The 6,146-nt window shown below is 44.5% G+C and overlaps 1 long non-coding RNA gene across 1 annotated transcript; it reads left to right on the top strand.

The window, feature by feature from the left end:
* Positions 1-705: 705 nt before the first annotated feature.
* Positions 706-1,842, top strand: LOC130150811 (uncharacterized). The gene is made up of 3 exons (XR_008822390.1): positions 706-861; positions 1,460-1,492; positions 1,776-1,842. It is a non-coding gene; the product is annotated as an uncharacterized LOC130150811 (long non-coding RNA).
* The last annotated feature ends 4,304 nt before the right edge of the window (positions 1,843-6,146 follow it).

The raw sequence follows: 6,146 nt of genomic DNA, 5'->3' as shown, positions 1-6,146 counted from the left end.
CGGCACTTTGTTGTTCTCTCGCCCGGCGCGGCGGCGGCGGCGGCGCAGTGCGCATGCGCGGGCCGCAAGCCTTCACTGCCCCCGCTCCTCCCCTCCCTCCCCCTGCCCCCCGCTCCATCCGGGCACCGCCGAATTAGCATTGGCAGCCGAGGCACAACTTTTTCCCCAGGCAAAGTGAAATCAAGGCGCGCACTCCGAGGAAATATAGTCCCTCCCGTTTTCAGCCCTTGCCGTCCCCATTGGCGGGGGCGGCGGGGCGGCGGGAGGCGGCGGAACGGCTGCGGGGCGGAGCGGGGGCGGCGGGGGGGGCGCGGGGGCGCGCGGGCGGGGGCGCGGGGGGAGGGGCCCCCCTACTTTGGCGGAAAGTGAGTGATGAGTCTGTGTCCCCAGCAAAGAGGCAAAGAACTTGCTTTGCAGACTGAGTAGTTGTTTCTTTCGCTTGTTGTTGTCGCTTTTTTTTAATATTATTATTATTACTGCCATTCCTTTTTCCTTTTTTTTTTTTTTTTTTAATTTTTCCTGGCTTTTCTTTCTTTCCTTCCTTCTTTTTTTTTAATTACTTTTTTTTTTTTTTTTTTTTTTTCCGTGGAGGGAGGGGTGGCTGCCTGGCTGGCTGGCGGGTCGGTTGCAAAAAGCGAGAGAGAAAAAAAAAAAGCCAAAAAAAAAAAAAAAAAAAAAGAAAGGGAGGGGGCAAAAAAAAAAAAAGCAAGCCAAACAAAACCAAACCAAAAACCAAACCAAACAAACAAACAAAAAAACTTCATTCGGATCTGAAAGTGGCAGGAAAGTGCCTGGCAAGTTGCAGGGATGGAGCTACACAGCTTGCAAGAGGCGTTAAAAGTGGAAATCCAATGTCATCAGGTAAAAAAAAATAAAATGATAAGCAAATAAAAAATGCTTTTCTATCCCCGGTGCTTTTTAGAGGGAGAGGAGGATCGGAAGGGAGCCAGTGTTGCATGCTTATCAAGTAGCCTTTGCTTCTTGTCGCAGGGTCTATCGATCAGGGGAGGGGGGGGAGCGGGGCCGGGGCCGGGGCGGCGGGGGAGGCCGGGGCCGCGGCGGGGGCCCCCCCCGGGCCCCCCCGGCCCCCCGCGGCAATGGCGAGCACTTCGCCAAAGTAGTTTTGCGGCTTGTTTGGCTGAGTTTTTTTGTGTGTGTGTGCGTTGTGGAGATGCGGACTTAACGTTGCGGTGGGTGCTTGTGCGAGTGTGTGTGTGCGTGTGCGTGAGTGTGAGCGAGTGTGTGCGAGTGTGTGTGCGTGTGTGTTGGAGAGATTAGGACGAGACTTGAATATTTATGAGCTTTGCTTGAAACTGACTCGCAGTGTTTACTTGCCTCTTTGTTCCTTACCCCCCTCCCTCCCCCGTCCACACACATACATACATTTAAAAAAATCCATTAAACTTGAAACAGTTTCTAATTCCTCCTTTTTTGGGGGTGATTTTTTTTTTTTTTATAGAAACTAGTTGCACAGATGAAGCAAGATCCACAGGTAAATGCAGATCCTTTTTTTTCTCTTCTTCAGTATTTTATCCCCGCTGTAATAAGCGCAGTTGTGCTGGGACAGCAGGATGAGAAACTTTATCAGTAAGAGATCTCATTTTGTAGTCTGCACTGAGCTTTCTTACTAAGGAGGGTATTTTGTGTGTGCATGCTTTCGTACGGCTTTGGTGGAACGGTTTTGCCTTTGAACAATTTCTAGATCGCAAGTTTATTCATTACAGGGGTTAGTTTACACTTTGCCTTTAATATGCATCTTATTGCCGTTTTTGCAGAACGGGGATCTTAAGAAACAAATCCATGAAAGGCAATCAAGAATAGCAGCTCTTAATGAGAAACAAGTAAGGAACAGATCGATTCAGTTGTGTTTGTTTTTTCTTTTTGTTTTTACAATGCACTATCTAAACATCCGAAAAGTGTCTGCGTTAGCTGAAAAATACCGACAGCGGAGAATATAACATCCTTTTTCCTAAGCGTAAAGTAAGAAAATGCATGTTTTCAAAATGAGGTCGGATTCTCGGATGTCTTGCTGGGGTAGAGAATGATTTTAGTACTAGTACTAAAAAGATAAGCAGTAGTTAAAACGTAAAAAAAAAAAAAATGAGGCGTCCATTTTGAGTTGGTCGACATGTTTTAGGAATATGGAAAATTCTCCTGTCTTGGGCTACTTTGTGCACTTCCGTGCAATGTGCAGAGCAAGAGTTGGGAGGGAGGAGGCTGGAGCCCAGTTTGGAGCCATTTCTGGGTTTGATTACAAAACTGATTTTTATTGATCACTTTATTTTATTTCTTTTCTTCTTCTTTTTTTTTTTTTTTTTTTCTCCCTCCCCACTTGCCTTTCTCTTCCCTTGGTCTGATCTGACGTGTTAGCTTTTGATTCGAGTTCACTTAGGCACTTTCACTTTTTTCCCCCTTCCAAAAATACGAATAAAAACGGATTAACCTGTTTCAGCTGCCGGGGTGGGGGGGGGGTGGGGGGTGGAAGAAAAAAAAGCCGGAGGAGGGGAACAAAACAAATCAGAAACCTTCCTTCCTCCCTCTCCCCCCCACCCCCCCCCTTCCCCCCTGCCCTCCCCAAACTTTCTCATCTCTCTTTTTGTGCCGAGTGACCCCCGGGCCCGCTGCTCCGCCCGTGACCCGCTCCCCGCCCCCCGGGAGGAAAGTTGCCGGGCGCGGCGGGGGGCGGCGGGCGTTCAGCACCGCGGACAGCGCCGCGCCGCCGGGCGCACGCTCACGCCGGCACACTCGCACTCACACTCCGCGAACTGCCCGCGCCCCCCCCCCGCTCTCCTGTCCCCGCTCCCACCACTTGCCGTGCGGGAAGGGCACTTGACAAAGCCGACGGGAGACCTGCCGGCTCGACCCCCCCCAGGGGTGAACTTTCACTCTCCACACCCTCCTGCCCCCCCCTCCCCCACCCCCCACCTCCCCGGGGGGCCGGCGCGGCCGTGCTGAGCTCCTCTCCCCGTCCCTCGGCTCCCGGCCCCGCCGGCGGCGGGAGCGAGCGCCGTTCCTCCGGAATGCAGCAGCCCTTTCAGCACCAGGGCTGGGGACAGCGCCTGCGGGGCGCCGGGCTGCCAGCCCCAAAGCCGCCTCCTCCCTCCCTCCCTCCCTCCCTCCTGGCGAGGGACCGCCGGGGGAGAGGGGAGAGGGGAAGGGGGCACGTGTGCGATTCCAACCCTTTTTTCCTTTTTGTTTTGTTTTGTTTTGTTTTGCTGGAGTTGTGGTTAAAGTTGAAAAGTGATCCGTGCATATATAATCTGTGCCCATAGGTGATGGTGATTATATGCCACCCTTTTCCTCCCAGTTTATTGTAATCAGAATTTGTCAGCACTCTCAATTTGGTAGTGGAAGCTTCCATTTTGTGAGGAAGGGGTGTTGGTTTCTTCTAACATGGAGAAAAGTCTGCAGAGTTTGAAGGTGGGGGATGGGGCCCCATTCATGCTGAACATTACCATTTTGATTGCTTTGATGCCATTTTTGGAGGGGGGAGGGGATAGAATACCCTACTCAGCAGAGCACAAAGATGTTTAATCACTGTATAGAATCAAATCAGATACTTTCTTTTTTAAAGCAAATCTGACACTACATGATAGCTAAGGGCTGTTAGTCCTTTTTTTGCAGTGTAAAACAGCAAGTTGTTGACTCTAATACTACTATACTGAGTAGAAGATTTTTTTTTTTTTTAAACAAGGTAACAGCCTTTACTGCAACAATGCATCTTTATGTGTTCTTTCTTCAATATGGAAATAGTTTTACTGTTCTAAGTGGGTATTTAGGACATACATTTGATCATTTTCCACTGTATTGTAGCAACTATTTCAAGGCTGTTTAAATTTTTATGATGATAGTAAATGAGAAGCTATTTATTATGTGTCATGTTGGAATTTAGATAAGGCAGAGAGACACATTTGAAAATACAGTTTGAATGTTCTGATTCAGCTTGGTGAAAAAAGGTTTTTGCTAAGCTTGTGCAACATATTTATGTACAATCCAAACTAACTAGTGAACAATTGTCGTATATTTATGAGTTACCCTCCTCATAATCTTATAAATAAATCTGTAAACTATGAAGTAATTAAACATAAAATACTAAAATTGTGCAAACAGCAAATCTGGCCTAACAGGAAACCTACTGTTTTTAGGCAAAATCCTAGTTTTCTTCTGCTGATATCAACATCCTGTGCAACAAGAGCTTATAAATAAGAGTAGCCAGTGATGTGGTGTCCTCTGGCTCCAGACTGCCACCTCTGGAGGTCTAAACTGAAATCTTTCTTGGGTCACAAGTGGAATGAGCTTGGAGGTCTTAGCTGTTGACCAAGTCACAAAACCATTGTGTAACTTTACAGACTTGCTATAATGGTAGTTGCTCCTTAGGTAATAGCTTATAAATGAACTATCAGTTCTTGAGGACATGAAGAAGGTGCACTGAAGGCTGCTGAGACAATAGATAGGCTAATGTTGGAGCCGTTGAGTGGTTTCAAGCTCTTACTTTTGTGGCTATAGCAAAACACTGATGTAAACTTAAGTAGGCAGTGTAAATAGGTAGGTTATTTTTACATACGTATTTACATTCCTTCCCTCCTAGCCCCCCCGAAGATTTGTTTAGGCACAACTAATTCATAATTCAATAATGTATACCTTTGATTGTGCATGCACTGAATACAAAAGATGCTGAAATTGCATTTCAATTAAACTGCACATGTGGGTGATGAAACAGATAGTAAAATGAATGGATGATCACATCATCCACATCTGTTAGAAATATAGCAGGAGTGAGTGTTATTTTTCAGTACCTCTATTCATCAGTTTTCCATTGTAGCCATTGGCATTTGTGGCAATATTTCCTTTTCTTGAAAGTTACAAATAAAGACAGAAAGAACTGAATGACAAACTCAACTTTTGGTGCATGAGGTAAATGTATAAAGTAGACTTTTATGCACAGTGGGATTTTAAGTTGCAACTTAAGGATCCCATGCCAGTCATAGATGTTTCTTTTATGTTGGTGGTTTAGAGAAATACGGAATTCAATGTAGTTTTAATATTTTCTCAGTGTTTTCAAATAAGTACTCTAGAATAATAATTTTCATTGTTGAAATGGTGCAGCTTCAATCAGTACTTAGTTTGGCATCCAACTCAGAAAGACAAAAGTTAGACTTTTGTTAGAAGTGTATCTTTCATATACTATATTTTTGATGAATTGTAATAGCATTTGAGAGTGGGTTACCTCTTCTTTAACAAGATATGATGTGTGAAGACTCCATTAGTTGGTCCAGTGGTTTTACACCTTCAATCTACAGCACATGCAGAGCAGCGGTAACATTTTTATCTAAATTGTCAAGCAACAAGCATTTATATGTAAATAAAAGAGCTATCATAAGAGCCAGCGTTGGCCTTAAAAGCACACCAGAGGTGCTCTGCTGCACATGTTTCTTGCTTTCTTTATGTCCTTAAAGAGTCATTAAGGGCCTTTTAATTTTGGAAAGTTGTGTCTTATTAATTAATAGATCAAGATAAACGAATAAACAAAGCTTTAACCTCCAGTTGGAAGTTACTTGTTACTGACGTAAGTATTGGGTGGTAGACCAGGTCTTAAAAATCAACAATGAGCATGTGTGGGCTACTATATTTTCAACTGCGATGAACTCTGAATTCACACAGCCTGTCCTGGAGCGCAGTAATAAAAATATGTCTTCCTGAAAGACATTATGTATATGCCATTCACTTGTGCACTGCCTCATTTCTTTACCATAATTTACTATCTATGCAGAAAATCAACATTAGTTTCAAGCAGACTCTCCCAGCCTGTGTTATTGCTCATTTGTATTTTTGGGTAGTATATCTGAAATTAAATCGCTGACTGTATTTTGCCTGTGGTGATCACCAGCAAAGACTGTTTGTGGAAAGTGTTAGAATTCTTTAATTTTAAGTACAGTTCTTATGCAAGTTGTTGGAAATGATTTAGCTCAAGATGTCTGGTTTTACTGGTGTTGTATCTTTGTTTTGGGGAAAAAGAGGAAGTGTTTTTTTGGTTTGTTGAAATTCATGCTGCGCTGTATCTGGAAATGGCAGCATTGTTTACACATGTTAAAGGGTAAATTATTGACATTTGCCAAAGCTCAGTATTTCATATGGCTTGGTACTTT

Source organism: Falco biarmicus, chromosome 5 (genome assembly GCF_023638135.1).
Source record: "Falco biarmicus isolate bFalBia1 chromosome 5, bFalBia1.pri, whole genome shotgun sequence".
NCBI classification, from domain to species: Eukaryota; Metazoa; Chordata; class Aves; order Falconiformes; family Falconidae; genus Falco; species Falco biarmicus.
This window is presented reverse-complemented; position numbering and strand designations above follow the sequence as displayed.